This window comes from Strix aluco, chromosome Z (genome assembly GCF_031877795.1).
Source record: "Strix aluco isolate bStrAlu1 chromosome Z, bStrAlu1.hap1, whole genome shotgun sequence".
Classification (NCBI taxonomy): Eukaryota; Metazoa; Chordata; class Aves; order Strigiformes; family Strigidae; genus Strix; species Strix aluco.
Window position 1 is genome coordinate 25,925,607 of NC_133971.1, and position 25,331 is coordinate 25,950,937.

Genomic DNA, 25,331 nt, shown 5'->3' on the forward strand with positions numbered 1-25,331 from the left:
TGCACCGATGATGCAGCGGGTGAGCACTAGGGTGCGCTGTTTACTAATGAATATTAACTTGTCCTGCACATGCAATCCCAGCCCAATTAAAGGATTTTACTGATTTTTTACACTATCTAAATTTCCACAGAATGCCTATATGACCTCTCCCGAGTGTTCTATTCTATCCCAATCTGACCACCCCCTACAGTTTTCACAGTCAAAATCGCCTCCAAACACAACCCAAACGTGATTTTTATAAGTAAAACACTCAATAACAAAAATTGGATTACATGAAAAATCCCCACTCCCATGTATAGGACACCAGAAGCTGACAATTGGTTCAGTTAATACTGTTCCAACATCTGCCATGCACTTTGTTCCTCTCCAACCGCTTCCTTCCCTCGCAGGATAACGGAACTGCGGATCAGAGAGCTCTGCACTCACTCTGCGGCTGGGCCGCGCCACACACAGACAGACAATCACACAACCACACAAAAGTGCCCCTCACACTTATTACTCACACAACATAAAATGAGAAACACTACAAACATCAAAACCCCAATTATAACAATTGCCAAAGTTGTGATTTCCATGAATTGTAAACCGTGAGCCATTTGCCGTTTATCATTCACCACACATCTGCAACTGATCGGTATCAATTGAATTATTATTGACAGTACCTGATTTTATATTTGATGGTATCATGGCAATGCCACACTACTCCCGTTAACCCGTACTACGAGTACCCAGGTCGACCTAGGGTTCCAATGTGGTCAGAGTGTCAAAACCACCCTCCCACCCACGGGCCCACTACCACTTGGGGACTCACACCTCAACCCCAGGGACGAGCACAGAGGCTCTTCACCTCGTGTAGGATGTCTCCTCATGACTTAAAGGTCTCCCCCTTCTTCAACATACCTGATCTGGCGATAGATGGTCCTTGTCTGCCCCTGCTGAGATCAGGAGAGCGAGGGAGGCTCTCCGAGAAAGAAGTCTTGCAGCCGGACAGAGAGGGTCCCATCTGGGGTGCCAAATTGATTCACGGAAAAAGACTCTACAACTTGAAATAGAGTTCTAAAGCAGGTATGTTTTACTCCGGCTGGGGTGCAAGGGGATTTCTAGGTTACCCAGAGTTGACTACTCTCCTTGGCCTGAGAATTTCACACCCTCCAGAGTAAGGGCATACTCAGGAGTATCAGGGGGCACTTCCGAGGGGGCACAAATCAAGAAGGCAATGTCAGCAATGGGAAAGGGAGGATGCACACCACACTCTTATCTGTTCCAGGTTTCTCTGAAACATAGCACACTGGCTGGGAGATGAAAATAGTGAGAAAGGAAGGAGTCACCCACCTACTATGTTTGCTTTCTTCCTCAACCCCTTTGTTTGGTCTTCTGTAAGGTACAGTCTGAGCATTTATCATTGCAGTCATGGCAGTCTTTGCTCCGGCTAACCACCCACATTTCTGTGTTTGGGGTGTTTTTTATTCAAAGAGCAGCAAATGAATCTCGTGAAACCTTTGATATTCCCTCGCTGTACTTTAAATAGCTATCATTTAATCTGTTATACATACACATTGCAAGATGGATGCTTTCATATGCGTACTGAATTAATTGTGCACTCTGCATCTCAGTGGGGAGCCAATGCCGAGCAGTGGCTGCTAGAAAACAAGTCCCATCTGAAAATTACAAGATTTTTCTCTACAAAACACACCAACACAGTTCTAGCCTTTTCTCAGTTATCATGTTACTTTCCTGACTTCACAAAAATCTTGATTTAAGTCCTTTAAAATATAAATGCTTGAGAGTATTTGATTACAATAAGAAATTATAATTTTCAGGTAAGTTTGTCAGCTTAGCACACTACCTGTTTTATTTTCCATGGCACACTAGTGAACTTGTTCACTGGCAAAAGTTTTCAAATAAGCAGGATCCTTTTAAAAAAATCACAAAACAAATTCTGAATGTGCAAATGCAGGACTTTATACAATCAAAGGACAGAAGCATAAAGCAGGACATAGGCCACAGGCATTCAATTAAAATGATCCAATGAATATGAATATTAAAGATGAGAATGAGCTGTCCATAAACCCTGTACAGAAATAATTCATTCTATAGTTTTGAATAATTAAATATTGGATAACCAGGAACTTCTTGAAGCAATTTGCAAATAACAGCACACAGAATTTCTAAATGCATTATTTTTAAAAACCCATCAAGCAAATTAACTGAGCACAAATGCAAGCATTTTTAAAATATCTCAGTATTCCAGCCTTTTCTCTGGTAAAGAACACGCTCATCTAGAGAGCAGGAATTCTTCCCAAGTCAAAACTTAGCTGAATGTATTTCTATTTACTTAGATATTTACCACTGTAAACTTGTGGCAGCCTGTAACCCTCTCCCAGGAGCCAGCGCCCTGGCCCATCTCTGGAGGTGGCCAGTCCCTGAGGTGCCTGGCATAGGCAGGGTGTGGGAGGGAGGCACATCCTCCGCACAAGCCCACGTGGCTCTTCCAGCCCACTCCAGGCCTGTGGGTCTCATGGTGTCTGCAGCTGCACTGCAAACCGTGTAGCAGCTGAAGACCCAGAAAATTCTGTGCCATGGGGTCCTGAATGTCACCTAATTTAACTGTTTAAGCCAGTGGTTCTCAATCTGTGGTCTGTGGACCCCTGGGGGGCCATGATGTCATCACAGGGGGTCCACAAAGGCTTAAAGCAGGGGTGGGGAATGTCCAGCCTGGGAACATTTGGTCTGGCCCACAGCAAGCACTGCACCTCCTTTTCCCATTAACAGATAACTTATTTCCACTTCTTTCCAAATTTGAAGACCCTTTATGAGAAAATGGAAATAAGTATTTGATGCAGTCTAGTGCTTTAAATCTCGAATTAAGCCTTGGTGGTCTGCAGCCACAAAAGGTATTTAAAGGGAGTCTGGGGTGAAGGAAAGGTTGAGAACCCCTGGTTTAAGCAGTGACCTTAAGACGTGGTGGTTACTGGTTGTACTCAGTCGTCCTGTCTCATGGCACTCAAACAACCCCAGAAATTTTCTCGTTTCTTTTGCTTTCATCCCAGTATAGGTGGCTGTCAATATGCTGCGCTGAAACACTTGAACTGCTAGTCACTGTCCACAAAGTGATGAGTGGCTCACTATTATTTATTCAGAATCACCAGGGGTGACCAGCTTTATCAGACTAACACATGAGCTGGGAAGGAGTTAGCCAGCACACAACCACATAACCAAGAGTTTACTGGGAGTGGGAAAGACATTGGGTTTTCTGGAGGATGACTGTGTATCAGACAGAAGTACTCAGTCCTGATCTCTTAGTTTCCCATGATGAACAAGGCTGAGGGGAAGGTAGATGTTTCCAGTCTTTTGTTAAGTCCAGATTTCCCTCTCTCCATCCAACAAAGGAAAAAAATCATGACTAACTAATCAAGAATGAGCTAACATGATAGAAATGTGCATCAGACAGGCACAGAAATGGAAATAGGCTTTGCAGATACTTAACACTGAAGATAAGACTTTGCAAAATACATCACAATTAAACTGGACAGAGCTGTTATGCAATTGCCCTCCAGTTTTACTGACCAGGTTATAAAACAACTGGGAAGATGGGGACAGATTTTCTGGTGGTATTTTACTACATTATTCCAGGGAAGTCAATAAAAAATCCCAATTTGCACTGACCAGAAACCCAGCCTGCAGACAATAAGCTAGAGAATGCTTCTCCAGGGCAATCACTGCTCACTGGCACTTCCCACGACAGAAAGAAGGTGCCTGCAAATGACAACCACACAATACCTTTAACTTCACATCTCCAGTCATCTTCAGCAGAACGGACCCTTTCCTGAAAATTTGTGGGCCTGTTCTGCCCCAAGAAGGACCACTGCTGAACTCAGAAAATGCAAAGAAAAACAGGGCTCTATCCATTGCTTCCCTTTCCTTCAGATTCAGATTCCCCTGACTGAATGGGAGAGGGCTGAATGGGAGCTTTCCCAGGCAAAAGTCAGGTGGTGTTGCTCTTGGCTGCCAGTGGTGCTGCGGGTGCCATGCTCCCTCAGTGCTCATGGCGACCAGGCAGCAAATCTGAGCTAGGTATTGGGATATTGATCATGCCAGTCCTCCGTGCATGGAACACCTGCACAGTTCACAGGGGAAAGTCTGCTCTTTGAGGGAGAGGTGTCCACCTACACCTGCACAAGTAGACAGGCATCTCTCCACTGACTGGCCATGGTACTGGCTTTTTGCATGCCAGTTATATTTCCTCCAGAGTATAACATTTATACCTTGGTGCAGTAGTTGACTACTCCACTCTTTGAGGACGGTAAGCAAAGTCCACAGCTGCAGAAAACCCACAGACCTGTGCTGCTCTTGGCAAACCAGCGCTCACCAGCAGAAGACTTTGCTTCCAATGAACAAGGTTTTGAGTAGCTGAGAATCCATTAAAAAACTCTTAGCAAATTCTGCAAGAGTTTGGGCCTTAGTCCTGGTGCCCACAGCTCTGACACCCTAGAATTCTGTATTTTCTTATTCTGTTCCTGTCCTGTATGTTACTCATAGTCTCTGCTAAACTGGACATAGTAGTACAAATGTTAGTTTTGTGCCATCCTACCAACACAGGATTCCTGGTGCTTCTGGAGGGTGTAATGTATTTCAAAATTCAAGATTGCAGCCAAATCTTCAGTTGCCATGTATTACACAGAACCTCTGGTACCAAAAGAAAAAACATACCCTGAATATGACAGTTTATATTTATTACATGTGGGTTTTAAACTTTTGTTTATAATTGCATGGTTGATGTACTGTTTTCATGAAGTTATTCATTTTATTCTGGTCCCTATTTTAGGACATGCTTTGACTTCCCATGTGAAGAGTTTTAAAAGCAGAAGTTTAATATTTAAAAAAAAAGCAATACAGAGGGGATTTGATTCTATTTTCCTTTTCACTTGACTTTGTTGAACATAGATGAATTTAAGGATCTGAAAAATGGAAGTGTGATATATAAACCCTTAACTAGTTCTAAATCTAGAATTCAGCAGGATGACCAGTATTCTTTACCACAATGATGTGCTCTTATGAAAATTAAACTTAAGTGCAAATTACGACATTATTTGCCAAACATGAAACCAACTCCTTAAAAAATACTAGAAGAAGTTTTCAAGAAGCTAGACAAATACTGGACAATAAACTTTTTCTTGCCCAGTCCCAGTTACTGTTCAACTTAGACACAGAGCATGATTTTTACACTCTATTGGCATTCTATATTCATGCTCAGAGCCTTAATGCCTCTGTAAATACAACACACTTTTATGTACGTTAATATTACTGCCTTCAAATGATAACAAAATTCACAGCTCATTAAGAATTTCATAGAAAAAACAGTATGTGCTTTTATATATATCCTTGCACTTTTCACTGGATGTAGGTATCCATGTCCAATTAATGTTACAGGACATGGGTCCATTTTTCACCAGCCGGTCTTAGTCAGAGACATGATTTTGCATGGGCTGTGATGCTTGCACAATGTTCAGCCAGTAGGAAGAGACAAGAGCTAAGCTCAACACACACACACCCCTCCCTGGAAAAAAAAAAAAAAAAAAGAATCAAACAAGCTGGATCAACTTTCTGAACCAGCTCACTGCATGACTCTTAAGGAAGCAAAAGACTCAGTGCAGTTAAGAGTTGGGGGGGCCAGTAGAGGCATTGGAGAAGGGAGGCCCCTTGGCAAATCCTTGGTGAGGAGACCCATCACCTGGCCATCACGTCATGACTGCTGCTGACCAAGGGGAGTGGGAGCCACCTATGTGCCACCTCCCTCTTTCATACAGTCACAAATGCTTGTGAGATGGGTGATGGATCAGCTCAGGAGAATGGTCTAGCTGACAACTAACACTATTTGGAGGGGGTGTGAGGGGTGAAGACAACTTCACACAGTGAAGCCAGGGTGAGAAGAAGACAGCACAGGTTAAATGGGCCACACAAAAGGTCCAGAGTCACCTCTGTCCCTGGGGATTGCTCCTAGTTGGTAGTAATGTATCCCATCCTTAAAATCTCTGCTGATTTTTGGGATAGGATACAGTGTTGTCCTACAGATCCTACAGATAGAATACAGTAGTGTCTTAAAAAACATATGCACACCAAGCAACATAACATAAAGTCAACAGCTTTGAACTGGAACAGATATGAATACTGTAATAAAAATAAATCCCAAGCTTCCAGGGGCTGTATGCAGGCAATGGCCTGCCATCCACAGGAATACAACAGCAGAAGCAGGTGGAAATCATTGTCAGAGTTGTCATTGACCCATAACTAATGCTGATCAAAACATTTTATCTGCTTTCCTACATACACCCAGGTGAAATTAGATCACCGCCTGAAATATTCATGAGTACACTGTTCATGCCCAAAGTGAACTATGTGGTTTCCTAACCAGTCACAGTGGTCCTTCATTTCTGAAAGTACCATCATGTTTGTTGTGCTAAAGATAAGCACATATTACTAGAAGGGAATGAAAAGGAAAATGTCCTTTCACTGGGTTATAAAGGGTAACATCTTTGTGACTGGGATATCAGTCTGGCATAAATAACAAAGAGAAAGTGATGCTATTGTGAACAAGTAGAAACAAGGTGTAGTTAAATTTACCTAGGATAAATCAACTACCCATGAGAAACCCTATGTAAACATGCTGTAGTTAAAAAATCCAGAGCTTTGTCTCTATGAAGAATGCTCAAGAGGATCATGAATTTACAGGAGTTACCTCTCATTTTTTTGGGCAATAGAAATGACCTGAAAAATATGCCCAAAGCCATAGAGGACATCTGCAGCTGAATAATCACATGTTTTCCATGTGCCCATAAAGCACTCTAAACTTGAGTTGTTATTTCTGTGATGGAAGTAGTAGTAAAAAAATCCATTTTAGCCATATCTAGTTATTAAGTGCATTTAACTGCTTCCACACCACCTTTCAGTGGAAATCCTTACTTCAAATTTAGTAAACTTCAAAGTTTATTTGGGTACGAAAAATAGGATTTAGTCATATTTTACTGAAATATTTTTATCCTTTTATTAGTTTTAACACTTTGACAAAATACTTCGCAAATTCCATTCTTTATAGGAGCTTTTTAGTAGAGTAGTGTGCAATTTAATTCGATAATTATATCCTGTTTTTTAACTACCGTATAGGGTAGAAAACTCACTGCCAAGCTCATGAATTTAGTTAGTGTTTAAATTAGTTTACTACAATAATATCTAAATGTGGCAATGTACAATAACTTTTACAATTGGGCCAGGCCATTTGAATGAAATGAAAGGATATGCATGTGCATACAGTACAGCAAACATTTGCAAACTGCTTGTTTGAAGTCACCAATGCACTTGCGCTCTCTACCGATTTAGTAAGCATTCTTGGTGTTGCTGTTGTCCACAGAACCGTGAGTACACCCTACTCTCAGTGCTTTGCTTATAAATGGGTATATGCAGCTGAAATGTAGAGATGAAACAGGGTTGTCCTTAATAAGATCGTACCTCTTTATTTCACTGTGTCCTGTGTCTTTGCATTTTTGCGTTCTTCATGTAACTTACTAATGTGTTTTCTTTCACCTGCAACAGTAATTCCAGAGACACAAATTTCAGAGGTGTTCACTTTTAAATGCACCTTATGTCCTGCAAAAATTGAGAACTGTCTCTAGTTTGTTTTTCTTTCTTCAAAATGGTATTAAAAGTAATGCCATTAGTTGGCCGCCTGGGCCCTAACCAGATGATTCACAATTCGTAGTTGGCATGCTTTGAGGATGTATTTTACTCAACAGCACTATGTTCTGCCGCTTCCAGGGGTTCAGTGTATGAATATTGCCACAATCTGGTATCCATGTGAATCTTTCACATAAATTTAGGAGAACTATATTGTAAATTAAGAGTGAATGAACATCAATTTCTGGTAACTGCTAAGGTAAGTTCAGCAGACTGGCTATGAGATGTTGAAGAGGACAAAAAAAAATACCAGTATACATTGTTTGGAAATAAGCAAATCTCACAACCTTGTGTTGTGCTATGCCACATGCAACGCTGGCCAGAGACTCATCTGTACCATGAAAAACAGATCTCCCTTTGTTCAATGAGAGCATTTAACTAAGCAGCAGAAGAGCCTGGAGACAATCCCTGGAAAAACAGAATCTGGAGTCATAACTTTAGTACCATTTCGTGCAACGTAATTTGAAATCATACAGAAGACTCAGCTGTTTCAGCTAACCTTCCTGTGAGAATAATATTCACTCCTTTCCCACAGAACAGGAGACCTTTATATTCCATCCTGACAGCTGGACAATCTCGTTAGCACACTGTATGCACCACAGGTACTGACTCCCAGCAGTTCTTTTTCCACCGTCACTAATAAAACTCTACAATAACATCTTGAGCTGCTTATCCCGCAGTGGTTTATCCCCCATACACCAACTCAATCCCTGGTTAGATGTCATACTCCAAGATCCTTGCTGCAGCTGAGCCTGCCTTTGTACAGCCAGTGGTTCAAAATTCCCCCTTAACTCCCTCAGAAACACTCAATTCCAATATGGAGAGAACGGAACATTTAAGAACAGTTGCATAGATTGCTTTCTTCTCAGCCACAATTCCAGTCATTCTGTCCACAGAGGGAGTGATGAAATTTTCTGACATCAGCGATAACTGAAATGAGTTTGTCAGGAGAATTTCTGGCCTTGATGCATTGAGTGTTAAAACTTCCACGAAAATAAGGACACAGTTATACCCTGGGTTTTTCAGAACACATTTATTTTCTGCTTGTGCCAAGCCTGTATAATTCCTGTAAGAGGAAGTTTAGTCTACATGGAGACTGACTTCCATAGGCTACAGCTGTTCGTGACTTTTTCTCCAGAATTTCAGTCCCCTCCCTGTGTTCTGCCAACACTGTGGTTTAGTGCACTGAAGATGAACAGAGAATGGGCATAAATAACCAAAAGCAAGTGAGGCTCATTCACAATTTACCTTTTCTTCTCAGACATCCTACTCCATGCTTCAGCTAAACAGAACTGGAAAACACCTGGTGGCTTAGAAACTCATTCCCTGTCTGATTGAAAATCCCTCCTTTTTATCTGCTGGCAAAAGGAAGAAATGTCTCTGGTACTCTCAAACTGTCAATAGCACACTCACAATCATGACATTTGATGATGTGAATGAGTCTTCACTGAGCTATTTGATTTATAAATCTGATTTATGCCATAGAATCATGGAGTGGTTTGGGTTGGAAGGGAGCTTAAAGATCATCTAGTTCCAAGCCCCCTGCCATGGGCAGGGACACCTTCCACTAGACCAGCTTGCTCAAAGCCCCGGCCAAGCTGGCCGTGATCCTGATGCCCAAGCCACCAGGTATATGTTCATTAATATTCCAATGAACAAAAACACATACACAGCTGCAAACGATGAGTGTTTTCAGTAATGCTTCTTGGATTTACTGCATTTACCAAACATTACAAAAAGGATAAAATCAGGAAAAAAAGTGATAGGCAGTACACAACAGACTTTATGAAAAATTATGAACATTTTGTACATTTCATTAAAACTCTGCCTGAGGCATTTCCCACCAGTATTTACACAAAAATTAAATGAAGAAAAAGATTCTGTCAAATGAGGGAGGCAGCTCTCACGACATGTGCTTTTGCAAAATAGTTTGTAATATCGAAGAAGCATATTTCAGCACAGCTTTAGTTCATCAAGCTTCAGATGTGTTTGTTGCCTGAAACGACCTATGAACCTCAAGCTTCAGTATGTTAATGTGTATAATACATGTATTTGTCAGGTGTTTACAACCAGGGGAGGAAATCAGCACAGCAGCTATCACCAGGCTCAAATCTGCTTCCACTCCTTTGGTATAACTTAGGAAAAACTCCAGGAAAAAGACTCATGTGCTTTTACCTTATAAAATTGATCTGAGTGGAGACCTGAAGACTGAGGTACAATACTGCCTGCCAGAAAGCATAAAGTTATTGCCCGTGCCAAACACGCTGGGCATGAGGAGGGAATTCCCTTGCCCTAAGGTACGTTGGCCCCTTCTGTCTGTTCAATAGTGTAAATTTCAAACAAACGTCAGAATGCATCATCTGAAGGTATCCCAACAATAACTATTTCTAAAGAGTTTGGCACCATATTCTGCAAACAAAAGGCATTTTTAAAAAATGCTGGAAACTTCTGCTGATAAATTCTCTTTATTCCCTTCCTAAATAGCAAGTGTTTTATTCCCATCTTCTGCTCTTATTTTCTCTTTCTGCTCTTGGGTGAAAAATATGAATGATGTTTAGGATTTAGATTATCAGAGAGTACTACTGTCTTCTTGTTCTCTCTTCCTTTTCCTTTTTTTTTTTTCCTATTCCTTTATGTGGGGGGAGGGGGAACTCTGTTATTTCTAGGGCAGAAGCAAAAATTTTGAAACAACACATTTTCTGAAAAGCGTTTCACTGGGAAAGAAGAGGAGGACAGAAAGTTGTATCTTCAAAAAAGAAGTTCCCATTTTTGAATTTTTGAAAATGCAAATGAAAAATATTTCAGGTAGCAATGAAACTAGATGTGAAGGTTGGGTTGAGAAGAAGTGGTGAGAAATGTTCACTTACAAAATTCACTCAAATAAACAAGTCTCTGTGGTGGGTTATTGTACATCCCTTACAAGATGAATTTGAGGGTTTTCATGAATCTTTCTTTTTGCAGGTGACAGGAGAGAAGATATTTAGCTCCACACTAGAAAACAGGAATGTTTTGTCATGAGATTCCCAGCCTAATCTTCAGTTCTTTGATGGGGACCTGTAAACAAATCTTCAGAATTCCCCTGAAAAGCTTCTTTGTCAGATCAGGAGCTGAACACTTGAGACAAAGAAGGAGCATGTTGTTTGTGCAAGTTAGAGGGAAATCTGATACTCATCACAAAATTGCCAAGTAAATCCCACCTAAACTGAGATTAAAGGGTTTTTGCCTTTTGTCTTCTGATCTAGGATTCTTGTTTCTTCCTGGGTGATTTTCATTAAAAATTGTAGCCAGGCAGTGGAGAACTCAGAGTCACTGATGTTAGAAATGAACCTTGATCTACAGTAGAGGCAGAACAGAGACTTCAGCTCTGATCTAAAACATGCAAATACCAAGGAAGCCTGGAGAGAAAGTATCTGCCATTTGGCTTCCTAGACAGATGCAAACATCTTCAGGATGTATATCAGCTCTGAGGACTTTGACATCTTGTGAAGCCCCCTAGCTATTTGGAAGGTTTGCAGAACTTGCAAGAGGCCCTTCTGCCTTTCCCAAAATCCACTGCAACACCTCTAAAAACCTCCTAGTGTGTGATCTCCTCCTGCTTCTGCTTCCTCCAGTTGTGCCACACCTCCCAGAGGAGGGAGGGTCCAGCTGAGGACATGCATTCTCCCTGATCAAACTCATTTGTCTATACAGCTTGTCAACCTCGTCAAGTGCTGGACCCTCTGCAGTCACCCTGGTGGGCACTGTGCTTCTCAGTTCACAGCTATTTGCAGGGACCCTCCTTCAACTCTTCAGCAGTAACAATAATGGACAGACTTTTCCTCCCAAGTGGGCTGGTCCTTCAGGGTTTCTGCTATCTAGAGCTATGACCTTGGCCATGAGATTGTGATGTTCTCGTATGTTTTCAGTGAACATCTTTAATGTGTATACTTGCAATTTCTCCTCAGCCACCCTGTGCTGCATAGCACAGCTACAGATCTCTTGAACAAACACAGCCTGCCCTCCGTTTTAAAGATATCAGGATGGCTGTGCTCTGAGACCAGTCCATGCTGTGATTTAATCTACCACAAATCTCTGCAGCCACTGACTCTAGTCCTTTTCCACCAGCTCTCATGTGCTAGCAGTGGGATTCCTACAGACCATATCAGGGAACTAATCTTGTTGCAAGCTATTCCTGTCTACACTTTTGGGGTTAGTTTGAAAATGGATCATTTCCCTGCTATAAATTTAGATGTAGCTTCTCAAAAGTCTGTGCTAGCTCCATAGAGTCAACGGCAACTGGAGAGTAGCAGGCAAGACAACTTTCTGCAGCAGCCCAGATTTACCTAATTGCAATGACTGTGCAGGCAACATCTTAATTACCCTAGTTTAATACGGCAGAATCAGGACTAAAGCTAGCAAGTGGACTGCACGTTGCACTTGTGTATTCTCCAAGAGTGCTTTGCACCTGTCTGTCTTGTAAGCTCCAGCCCTGATCCTGTTTCTCCATATGTTTATGCATGGATTTTTTAAAATGTGCACAGTTCTACAGAATAACTCAAGTCTGAGAAAGATTACCCACAAAGAAGGGAGACGTCTGAGCAAAGCATCCAGTGGAAACCAGCCACATAGTCTCATCACAGCAGAGAAGGGTACTGACATGCACTGGGTTGTGGTGGGGGGAAAGGGAACAGTGGAAGGTTGCTGGAACACAGTGAGGGCCAGGAATATGAAGTTAGTAATTTGGGGCCAGAAGGGAAAAAAACAAATCAACAACTCAACTGCTCCAAGGAGAAAAGTTTGAGAATGTGGTCAAGGACCTCAAACTCGGGTGAGACAACATCAGTCCTCAGCCAAGAAAAACTTAATATTCCCATTGCAGGAATGTGATGCACAAAGCTGCCGATGAGATGTTGGAACTTGGGTCTCCGGAGAAGGACTCTTGTGCCTTTAGAGGAACATCAGTAACCTCCAGGGGTGTCTGGTTGACCCAGCTTCAGCCAAAGATTCAACATGAATGTAGTGTCACATATTCTTATTTACCTATCTGCCTCAGTTTGATGGTATTGACAATTGTGTGAGATCACAGGATGATTCAGTTGTGCCTAGTTCATTTGTGCATCCTGTTCTCTCAGCACTGAACTTTCATTCATCGAGCCTTCTGGGAAACAGTACTTTTAGATCAAAAGCCTGATTCTTTGACAAAAATACTATTAAAACCATAATCAGGGTCAGACTCACAAGAAATGGTATTTTTTGCAAGTGTTTCCTTCCCCAGGAGTGTTGATTTCAACCAAGATTTTTCAGAACTCACTCATGGTTTGGTTCCTAGACAATGTACGTTTTCAGGAGGTATGCTAAGTCACTTTCTCCAGCAGTCCTGAACCCTGCATGAGAGCAGCCATACATGTATTCATCATCGTATTTATTTCATCCTGTACGTTTATCTGAAATTAAATGCAGTTGAGTTGCACATCTGAGCATGATGGTGAGGCAGCAGTTTTACAATTCATTTACTGATGTCTTCAGTGGCAATGTTGGACTAAGAAGTTCCTGCATGCACCAGCATCTGCTCACTGGTAGTTGGTGTTTCACACTAGGCTTTGCCCTGTACCACCAGTTGTGTCAAGAGAACTGACTATCAGGCCATACTCTAACCAAGGTCACTCAAATGGTTTGGCCTGAAAAGAGCACCAACTCTTTTTTCGCAGAGTCACAGAATGGTTGAGGTTGGAAGGGACCTCTGGAGATCACCTAGTCCAACCCCCCTGCTCAAGCAAGGACACCTACACCCAGCTGCCCAGGACTACGTCTGGATGGCTTTTCAATATCTCCAAGGATGGAGACTCCAGAACTTCTCTGGGCAACTTCTTCCAGCACTAACTTTTCAAACAGTTAGTAGCCAGTCTGATAGCATTAGAATAATTCTATCAGTTTATCTTTTGGGGAAGAAAATGGCAGTATGGAGGCAAAATGGTCACTACAAACACTTGAGATTGGCTTTGCCTCCAAGCCGTCATGTTGTGGAGCCATACTAAGTTTAACCAGCACTTTTTTTTTCAGAGTTCTTATGTTTGGATGGAGGAGGAGGAAAAACAGATAGCAAGAAACATCCACTTAAATCTAACATCTGACCAGCTACATTTCATGACCCTTCAAAGTAATTTGCTTATCTACCTCAGTTCAGATAGATTCTGCAAGGAATTAATCACAAAGGCCTCATATTTTCAGTAGGTGTACTTTACCCATTCATTTTCAAAAGAGAAATAATTCACAGTCTGGCTTCCTACTGTGTGCAATTTGAGTTTTCTTTGCACTGAGGGGAAAAAAAAAATGAAGACAATGCTATTAACTATTCAGTAATACAGAAAACGATGCTGCAAAATGGTGAAGAAGTCATTTATATGCAGAGAAACAGCCAATATATGAAATGATGCTTCTACCTCTGTATGAGTGAAGGGCATCACTCACAGCAGAGCTTCATTTCTATGTAGGCAGTGAAATAAGAGACCAACTTTTGAAAAAAAACTCAAGATATTGACTTCCTATGAGTGGGAGCTTCTCTGGCAGAGGGATACCTATTCAGGTTTTGAAGCAGATGAGAAATACTTTGATATCTCTGAGGACCTGGGCTAGTCTGGCCATAAGTTCTTCTGCCTAGGGTATGTGAACTTCAAAATATCCTGCTCTTTTTAGGTTCTGAAGAGGAACTAATCTTTTGGGAAAATGTGGCTTGCATCTGAGTCAATTAGAAAATAATTTCAGATTCCAATTAGAACATAAAAACTATAGGATGAACTTCTAGCATGTTCTATTTAATGCACAGCTTGTCAAATAAGGTGAGGCCGCACCTCGATGACTGTGTTCAGTTTTGGGCCCCTCACTACAAAAAGGACATTGAATGACTCGAGCGTGTCCAAAGAAGGGCAACGAAGCTGGTGAAGGGTCTGGAGCACAGGTCGTATGAGGAGCGGCTGAGGGAACTGGGGTTGTTTAGTCTGGAGAAGAGGAGGCTGAGGGGACACCTCATCGCCCTCTACAGCTACCTGAAAGGAGGTTGCAGAGAACTGGGGATGAGCCTCTTTAACCAAGTAATAAGTGATAGGACAAGAGGGAATGGCCTCAAGTTGCGCCAGGGAAAGTTTAGATTGGATATTAGGAAACATTTCTTTACAGAATGGGTAGTGAGGCATTGGAATGGGCTGCCCAGGGAGGTGGTGGAGTCCCCATCCCTGGAGGTGTTTAAGAGTAGGGTCGACATAGCGCTGAGGGATATGGTGTAGTTGGAAACTGCCAATGCTAGGTTAAAAGTTGGACTAGATGATATTCAAGGTCCTTTCCAACCTAGATGATTCTGTGATTCTGTGAAATACAGAGGAATTTATTTACAATATACCATCATCCCCTTTTCTTTTTCTTCCCAAAATGGGAGAAGATGTCACAGAAGATGCAAATGCATAAAGTCCCTTACAGTCTAACAAGCAGGCACATATGCATTATATAAATCTACTTACATATGCATACAGGATTCTTAGATAAGAACCACAGCCACCTGAACATATGGCAAAGCCGTGGGCAAGTTTGCATTCAAAAGAAATGGAGGTCAGTAGAAAATAGAGCAATGCTCAGGGGAATTTTACAGCCTAGACAGCTTGTCAGCACCAAAGACAGCCTGCGCCCACAGGAGAATCAAAGGTATCTACTACCAGTCATGACAATGAAGTTCTAGATAACTGGCTAACCTGGGAGTCAGGAGCTTGTGCAGGGGCACAGTGCGGCTCCACACTTAAGCATGTGTTGGTTGTAGTAAATCTTGAAGGCAGTAAGGCCACTCATTAACATTGAGTCAGATGCGTTTATGCTCCTGGCTCACCCAAAGCCTGGAGAGTATCAGCTGGTGTGAAATGCTACTGTGCTCTTTCAAACCAGATGGGCAGATCACCAACACAGTTATTAGATCAAAAATACAAAGAAAGCTGAGTGCCTTACGATTTACCCTCCACCTTCCTATCAGATAAGGACGCACCAGAGGACCCAGCTACCAACGCTGCCCCTTCTCACTCCACCAGTGACAGAAGCATATGGCAGAGTACAGCCAAATGAAGCGAGAAGTTATGACAGGAAAGTTTTCAGTGTTAAAATTCTTGGAGACGTAAGAAACGCCTGGGAAATGGCAATCCCACTGCTCAAGTTTTTCCTGCAGAGCTGAATTTTTTATTTCAGCATCTTAAAATAAAAATGTTTATTCTCTTTCAGGAGTTTGTCAGACGCCCCAGCAGCAGTAGTAGAAAGCTGCTTTAGAGCCTGGATACCTACTAAGGAATCTGTATAAACCCATCAGAGGCTAAGCTTTGCTCAGAAATGACAGTTCAGTGGAGTGGATGTGATAGGAGTCACAGAAGTATGAGCTCAGTCCTCCCCCCAGAGAGCCGTGCCTGAGATTATAGACCCCGGGGAAAAAAACCTTTGTCATTGCCTTGCGTATTTTCTTGGAAGGTGTGTGTCCAATAAATAGAAAACAGATGCTGCTGAATATTTGATTACTTTACTCACCCCTCAGCATCCACAAATGTTTTACATTTAATGGGCCCAGAAAAAAAAATCATTCTATCCCTGTGCTTTTGAAACAGCAAGAGATGGGTCTGTTTAACACCCTGTGACAGAGGACTTTTATATGTACAGTTCCTTTTCTTGAAACGGAAAAAAAAATAATTATCTGACTGAGAGTTCACTGAAGAAAAGGCTAGATAGGGAAAAATTCGAGCTTGACGTTAATCATAACATGATTTTACAGGCTTGGAACTTAAAAAACAGGAGTAAAATGACTAAATGAATAGAATGAAAAGTAGTTAGAAAAACCTCTACACGAAAATGCTAATAAGTTTTCAAATAAAATTTGAAAAATTTATTGGTTTTTTTAAGAAATTGTTTCTTTCAGTCTCTTTCTTCATGAAGTCCTTCTGAGCCTCTTTCTGACATTGTCATGGATCAAGTACACTGTCTTTCACAAACAGCACCCAATGCTACACTCTCCAAGCCCAGAAAAAAAAAGACTTCCTAGTTTTGTTGAGAACATACAGAGCTAGACTGTCATGAGCTTGCACTGCGCAGCAGAAACGTTCCTGAGAGTCCAGCCCTCACTGCCTGTGGAGAGGCTGATCTCTCTCAAAAGTAAATTATTAAGGAAATACTTTCCAAAAGCTTCTTCTGAACCTCATCCTCTCTGTACTGCTGAATGGAACACAACATAAACAAAGACAATACAATTAAGCATTCTGCGATGAAGATACAAAGTTTCTTTGAGCTGTTCTTACCAACACAGTTAAATGGGCAGAATTCACTGCCCAGACTATTAGAAAGCCTTGGGTCTAGGCAATTAGTCTTCTGCAAACATCACTCACAACTGTAGTTTATCCGTTCATTGATCCAGAGGGATGTACTTTGAACTGAGTTTTAGCTTATCCGTTCAGCTGCACTGCCAGGAGTATGGCACCGTACCACGGAACAAGGCTGTGCAAATAGAAAACTTTACACTTTGCATAGTCATCGGATGCTAAACTGATGAATGCCACAGAAATATAGAACATGAAAACAAAAAATTATATTTTCTTTTTCCTCCTGTAACGTTGATATGGAGTCTGCTGATGACCATCTCAAACTTGGTTCTTCTCTCAGGATTAGGGTAAAATCACAGAATGGATGTGGGTGGAGTGGACGTTGGGGCAGTTTATGGTCCGGCCTCCTGACCAAAGCAGGGTCAACCCTGGGGTCAGACCAGATGCTCAGGGTTTGTCCAGTTGGGTATTGAAACCCCCAAGCACAGAGATGGCAAATGTCTTTCTGGGAAACTGCCAGACTGTCCTCATGGAGGAAAGGTGGCCATTGGTCATGGGCCTGAAATCCCCAGCTACAGCTGATGCTGAGCGCCTGCAGGGGCGGGACGCCCACTGTGACATCAGCGACGGGCAGAAGCTGACATCACCGAGCAGTGGGCTGTGATGTCAGCAAGCGATGGACTGTGATGTCACGTCCCTCATTGCTTATATTTGGGCGCCGGCTGAGCCCGGCCCAGTCTGGCTCGTGCCTGGAGTCCTGCCGAGCATGCCTGCGAGGTCTGGAGGGTTGAGCGAGGCTGCTCCCGGTGCTGGGTGGTGCTCTGGGGGCTGCTGTCGGCAGCTCTCGGTGCCCGTCCCGGAGCCATCCCCTGGGTTTCCCCGGCCCTGCCTGGGTCAGGCAGCCAGGCACTGCCGGGTGCTTGCAGCAGCGGAGGTGAGATGTGCGGGGAAGCGTCCCCCGGGGTGGGTGAAGGCGCTCAGAGAGCCAGAGGGTGTCCTTCGCAAGGGGCCTGGGCATTTCTTCCTCCCCTCCCCTCCCCGCACCGGACAGTGAGTGACGCCACCCCTTTTGCAGTGTGTGACGCCAGCAAGGGGGACCAGGTCCTCATCAGCTCTCCCCAACCTGCTGCGGCGCATGAACATGGCCATGGAGACAGAGCAGATCTGTCCCATCTGCCGTGATGCCGTGAAGGGTACATATGAAGCCAGAGTGCCCAATCTGCAAAGAACGGGTAGAGAAGGTCCAGTTTCCTGTGGAGGGAGAAAATGACTGGCTACATTTAGTCATAGAAGCTGAAGTGTTGCCAGACACCAGCAGCCAGGCAGGCACAGCTCCCAGTTGCCCGGCCGAAAACAGCCCCCATCACCCCATGGCATCCCCTGCACCTTCTCCACAAAGGACACTGTCCCCAGATGAGCAGGGGACTGCAGGGCCAGAGGCAGAGCCAGTGGGTGGCATCCTGCCCAAGGTCTGGGCAGAACTTTTCCAAACAGATCATCTCCTGAATCCCTTGCTGCCCTGGCTGCGCCTGGAGCTGTGGTCAATATGTGGGCCCTGGTGGTGGCAGGTACGTCGTGCAGAGGCCAACATCCTGCACACCCTGTGCGTCAGCGGCCCGGTTGCGGAGGCCATGGTCCAGCTGCTGCAGCCTGACCTTGGGGAACAGGCAGCACCTCTGGTCCATGGTGTCATCAATATCATTGCGGACCGGTACAGCCAGGATGCCCGGGGGCTGCTGCTCTCCCGTGCTGTGTGGGAGGAGGACGACAGCTCTGCGGCTGGCTCCAGCTCCACCAGCTCCAGCTCCACCAGCCCCAACCCCACCATCTCCCGGTGGGGGACTCCCCGCTCCCTCCCGTCGTCCTCCAGCAGCTCTGCAGGCTCCAACGGGGAGGAGGAAGCCGGCAAAATGGAGGCCGCATTCCACGGGGGTCCTGGCTGCCCCCCATCTGCTCCTGTCCTGGCAGAGCAGGAGCAGCCCCAGGAGGAGCCGGGGCAGGCGGCGGTGGCAGGTCCCTCTGCCCAGGGCTGCAGCCACAGCCCCTCCGCTCCCAGCCGTGGCAGGGACCGCTCAACTGGGAGGTCCTGGCGCCCCCTGAAGAGGAGGGCCTCCAGCCCCCACGACTCTCCCCAGCCCTGCAAGAGTCTGTCTCACCAGCAGCACTAGCAGGGCTGTAGCAAGTCTTTTTTCAAGGAAAAGACAATAAATCGCTGTTTGTCTGACCCCGTCTCTGGGTGCAGCTTTCTCCCTCTTCTCCTGGTGCCTCTCCCTGTCCCACCTGCCCCACTGTGGGTGACACTCGCCTGCTGGGGGGCATGACCATGGGCCCCCAGAGGCCCAGGGCCTTGCCCGCGGTGCCTCCTCCTGCAGAAAATCCTGCTGCAGCCACCCACCCGCCACGCAGAAGATGCCGAGGGCAGAGCGGGCAGGAGGGGAAGGTGGTTCTGTCACAGGTCCGATGGGGACCCGACTGGGCAATCCAAGGGTCGGGGTGAGCTGTAACCTTGCCCCTTCCAGCACTTGTCTCTGCACCCCACAGAGGGTGACACAGCAGGAACCTCTCCAAGGTGGGGAGATGTTTGTCTGCGGGACGTGTCTGTGCCTGTGCTGGGGTGTTCGCGTATGCCTGTGCAGGGCTCAGTTTCGGGCATCTCTGGAGGCAGTGAAGAAGCCCACTGTGGAAGGGAGTGACCTGCCAAGGAACAGGCTGAATAACCCCTGAGCTCCCCTGTTTCTCATGCTGCTCATGCTCAACAGCTGCTGACAGCAGCAGTGCTGCAGCGCTCGCACCTGGCCTGCTAGCTGCTGGAGGAGCGAGTGTCACAGCTCTTTTCCCTGCGCACATGGCCTGCGGATTTGTGATGCTGTCATCGTGGAGAACTTTCACATTTTTCTGCTGCTGGTTTCAGCAGCTGGCACGTTCCATGGCGGTAGGAATCAGGGCAGCGGGCTCCTCGGTAGATGCCCGATTGTTTCTCTCCCAGAAGACAGCGTTTGGAACACTGCTCAGTACCTCAGACTCCTGCCTCCTCTGGCCGTGCCTTGGCATCCAGAGGAGCCCAGCTACTTTCACGGGAGCTGTGAGAACAGACACAGACACACATATGCAGAACGGGGCTGTTAACAGATCTCATCCCAGCACTGTGCAGAGAAGCAGTTCCCGAGGTGAACCGGTGTTTACACCCTGGGAGAGGCTTTGTCAGCTTTCTGCCCCTGCCTCTGAGGGGCTTTGGTTTAGCAGAGCGGTGACCTGAAATCAAGAGGGCCGGACTGGTTCTGACAGGGAAAGGACTTTCTCAGCGTCATCCTCTATGCACACATGAAGCCATGCTCACCCTCCCTCGGTGCCCTGGACTGTGGGAAACAACTACTTGCTGTGATGTGGGGAAAGCAGGAATGGCTGGTTTCAGCAGAGGCGAGGCCTGAGGGTCAGAGCTTCTTCCACAGCTCTCCCGCTTCTGCTTTCCCGGCCGAGGAACTGATGGATGCTCCGACGTCAACGTCTCTGTCCCAAGGAGCAGCTCAGCAGTCGACACGAACGCCCACGGGCCTCATCACAGTTATCACGCTGGGGGGTGTCGGCTGTGCCGACGGGAAATGTTAAACAAGGAGAGGTGGATGTGCCCTGAAACCCAACTCTGTCACGCTGGCAACGTCTCCAGGTGCCGTTCCAAATGCAGGTCGGGGTCTTGTGAATCCTCTTGATGTGAAGTGCCCCCGGTGCCCTTCCCTGTCCCTGGGGGCAGTCCGTTGTTTAAGCCGCGTAAGGAAAACCTGTGTCCGTGGCAGGAAGGAAAGAAATCATCACTAGATTACTGCCTGGCTCCCCAAAACATCACCCAGGGATACATTTTCGCAACCAACTCCTGCTCTTTCCCCACCGTGTGCCACACACAGGGCTGTCGCTTGCACCACTGCCCTCCCGTCACAGTGGGACAGGACAACCTCCGATCCTAAAATTTGCCTACGTGTCTTCTGTGCGCAGGCACCGACCTCCACTAACTGCCCACAGGCACTGGAATAGCAGCGACAGGCTGCAGGGCGTCACTCTGTCCATACTCTTAATTCCTTCCCAAGACGCCTCCAGCTCATGGCGGGTGCCTTTGCCAAACCATCGCTGCCTCCATCACCACATCAAGTTGGGTTTTTTTCAGTATTAAATGTCTCAACCATCTACAATGAATCTTTGTGAGATTTGTCTTCTAAGCAGTGTGGATGCTAGGGCAGTATGCTCCAGATAGGCCCACAGTAGCATTTCAGCCGATCAGGATCTCGGGAAACGGTTTCTGCACGTCCGTGCCTTTCTCTTGCTTGCACAGCAGAGGGAGGCATGAGGCCCATGGGGGGATGAACATGCCCTTCCCTCGTCCTTGAGAAAGCACTGTGAAAACAGGAAAGAGATCAGTTCATGGAGGACAGAACATTCTTCCAGCGTGCCACATAGAGTCCATGAAAATGGCCGGCAAAATCAAATAAGTGAGGCAGAATATATGTGTCATAAATGTACAGCAAATCTGAATCACTGGCAGTTAGTAAGGCTGCTGGGTTCTGGTGTGGGGTCTTTTGTCCCTGTCGCGCTGTGTCTTAGGCGACAGTTTAATTGCATGTCACGTGACTGATCTGATGCTGAGACAGAATACCCGCTAAAGAAGTTTAGGTCTGCAATAGTTTCTTCCGTTACTCCAATGCTGTTAGGATTTCCTCGCGTCTCACTGCTGAGGAAAATGGTAATTACAAGCATGTCTGAATTCACCTGTCCAAAGCCACTGAACACAGCCTTTTATACACAGGAACCTGGTAGAGAAACTCAGCTATGGTGCAAGAGAAGTAATCCTTGGGCAGTTTTGCGTTCCTCATGCGGGAAGAAAAGTTTGTGCTCGGAGTGCAAAAAGGATATAAAAGATCAGGAATATAATTTTTTCTACCAAAATGGAAGCTGCATCTCCTTAGTGTGATAGAGCAGTCATGGCATCAGTGGAGACACGTACAGGGAGGTAATCCCTGTTTCGAACAACGAGTCTGAAAGTAGTAAGTCCAGCCAGGAGAAGCAGAACGAACTGGATGGAATTGGGACAGGAACAAGCTTGGGCCCCTGCACCTCAGCCCGTGGGTGCCATCTTGTGGGCAGGCGGCCATTAGCTGCGGCCGAGCTGGTCACGACCGCTGTTCTCTTGCGAGGGGTCCCGGGTGCCCCGGCAGGAGCAGCGGCTGGGCCTGGGCTCCTCAGGCCCCTCAGGCTCCTCAGGCCCCTCAGGCTCCTCAGGCTCCTCAGCTCTTCAGGTTCCTCTGGCCCCTCAGGCCCCTCAGGCCCCTCAGGGCCAGGGTGCCGGCTGCCTCTGCTGAGGGCTGTGGGAGTTTGTGTGTGCCCCGTGAGCTTGGGGTGCAGCTACTGGCTTAACAGCCCTGCTCCGCAGAGGGTCCAGGGTGAAGCACAGCTTTGGTGGTAGCAACAGCTTCGTTGGGTCACCACTGGGCCCAGGGTGCCTGAAGGACCTGCCTGTCCCCGCAGCACGGGGTGGCGGTGGTTTGGTCACCTCTCTGGTGGGGCATGGCCCGAGGGGCAACAGATCCTCGGCCACAGCCTGCCACGTCCCAGCGACTTGACGCACCAACTGCGAGACTGCCAGACGTCCCGGGAGGACATGGGGTGCTGTTGCTGTGAAGATGCACATTGCAGCTCCTACATCCTTCTCGCTGTCATAAAATGAACCCTCAGAATTTGAAATTCATGCCTACATTTTGACTCTCACTTTTCCCCGCTACCCACAGTAGTAGAATGGGCTTTCCTTCGCCAGAGTGTTATAGGGTAGAACCACTCATTTAAAGTCAGACCATGAGATCTGAGTTAATGGATTTATGGCTGCAGGCAAATAACTAGGTTGCAGACCGGTCCTTTGCCGAACGTCAGTAATTGCTGCACACGGCATGTGCAGTGCAGGAAGCCAGTAAAAGTTTCAGAGCGCGCTGTGAGGAATGGCTGGATTTCACAATTGGTGAAGGGGAGTTGCCCGAGAGATGGCCAAAATGCACACAGAAACTGGAGGGGAGCGCTACAGACGTGCTGGGAAGTGGAGTCGTGCAAGGAGAAGAGCACCAGCCTAACCATGCCTGGAACATCGTTTCAGTATGACACTGCCTAAATGATGCTGCCCAAAGTACCAAACCTGGGAACAGGTGCAGCCAAGTTGGGACCAACGGGGAAAAAAGTAATTAGGGCTGAGTTGTTTATTTTGGTAGGAAGCTGGACTGGGGAAAGTGAGGTACAGGGGCATCTGAGGGGGCTGCAGAGAAGACACAGGCAAGACCTTGGTGACTGGAATGAAACACCGATGGTGAGCAGGGTATCAAAGCCACCATCTCCGTGAAAACCACATACCTCATTCCTCTGGCTGCCTTGTTCCCAAGAAAATGTCAGGGAAAGTGTATTGTTCCAGCTGATAGCAGATTTCTTTTTCTCTTCTCTCTTCTCATTTACTGACCAACCCACAAACGCTGAACCCGATGATAGCCGAAAACAAGACATTGGTGGCACCGATGCTGGAGTCTCGCTCTCTCTACTCTAACTTCTGGTGTGGCATCACCCCCCAGGCAAGTGACCGGGTGAATGGTGCTGGCTGATTGTGCAAGCTGTGTTTTCAGAGGCCTCCCGCCTTGGGTCTGTGAAGCAGTGGGCATTGTTTCTGTTCTGTGGGCTTTCCCATCTGCTTTTGGAGCGTCCTCCTTCTGAAAAGAAGCCGCTGTATCTCTGAGGCATGCAGAGGTGAAGTTAGTGTGTAGAGAATATAGTGGTTGTCATGCAGTCATCTCAGCTTGCACCTCTCAGTGGCAATCTTGGGTGGGTGTCTTTGGGAAAGGTCCGTGTGTTTGTAGGGAGTCTGGGAATAAGGGTAGAGAGGACACTGCAGACTATCAGTGTTTTTCAGGCTTTGTTTTCTGACCGAGCTGTAGGTATGAGCTAAGCAGTACATGCTCCGCATCGGTTGTGCAGGCACATAGCTGAAACTTGCTTCCGTATCTGAGAGTGCTCACTTGAAAAAGCTGAATCTGGAGGAAGCTGAGCTTGCTTAGCCAAAAGTCCTGGGAAGTGATAATCCTACTAACTACATAAAAAATACTGATATACTCACCAGAATTTATGTGAGGAGGTTACATCTGTTTGTGTAAAGGCCTTAAAACTCTTGATACATAATTTGAGAGTAGCTTTCCTGTATAGTGATGCTAATCTGCGAGGAATTTGCTTTTCTTTCTACAGCTCTCCATTGTTTATTTTTCTGACGCATGAACAAGATTTCTGTAGTGGGGCAACACCCTTTGCCTTGTAGGGAGTGCGTGTGCATGTGTGCTAAAGTGTGTATGTAAAGGGTACTGGGTGTAAAGGACAGAAGTGCCGAGCCTAGAAATTAGCTTCATGTTACTTTCTCAAATCACATACTGCAGAAAGTATCAGATACAAAAATATTGTGTAGTAGAAATAGCAGCATTTTTAGAGCCAGAACAAGGTTGAGCTATTACTTTACAAGTTGATGCACATCACTGTGGTGTGTTGACCCTGGCTGGTAGGTAAGCCCCCACCCAGTCGCTTGCTTGCTCCCGCCCAGCGGGATGGGGGAGGAAATTCAAAGGGAAAAAGCAGAACAAAACCCCAAACTCAAACCCAAAAGCAACTGTCATGGATTGAGATAAAGACAGTTTAATAGCTGAAGGGGGAGAAAAAACCCCAAACAAACAAGTGATGCAAAACAGTCACTCACCACCAGGAGACAGATGCCCAGCCATTCCCCGAGCACCGGCTATTTTGGAAAAACTCCCCCAGTGCTGTTGCTGAGCATGATGTTATATGCTGTGGAAAATCACCTTGGTCAGTTTGGGTCAGCTGTCCTGGCTGTGTCCTCTTCCAGCCTCTTGCCCACTCCCAGCCTGCTCGCTGTGGGAGGGCAGAGTGAGAAGCAGAGGTGGCCTTGCTGCTGCGCACGCACTGTTCAGCAGCTAAAACATCGGCGTGTTATCAACACTGGTTTGGTCACCAGCCTAAAACACAGCCCCGTATGGGCTGCTGTGAAGAAACTTAACTGCATCCCAGCCAAACCCAGTACAGTCACCTTGTCCATGAAAGGATTTCGGTAAGAGAATCAAATGTATAGAGGGGCAGGTCTATTGTCACAGTCATTTTTTGCTTTTTTTCACTCTTTTCCTTTGAAATGTTCTTGACTAAGCTCTAGATGGGCTTTCCAAGATGTTCAAGCTGAAACAGGGACTGTAGTTAATGCTTTTTTTTCTCCCAGGTAAGCCT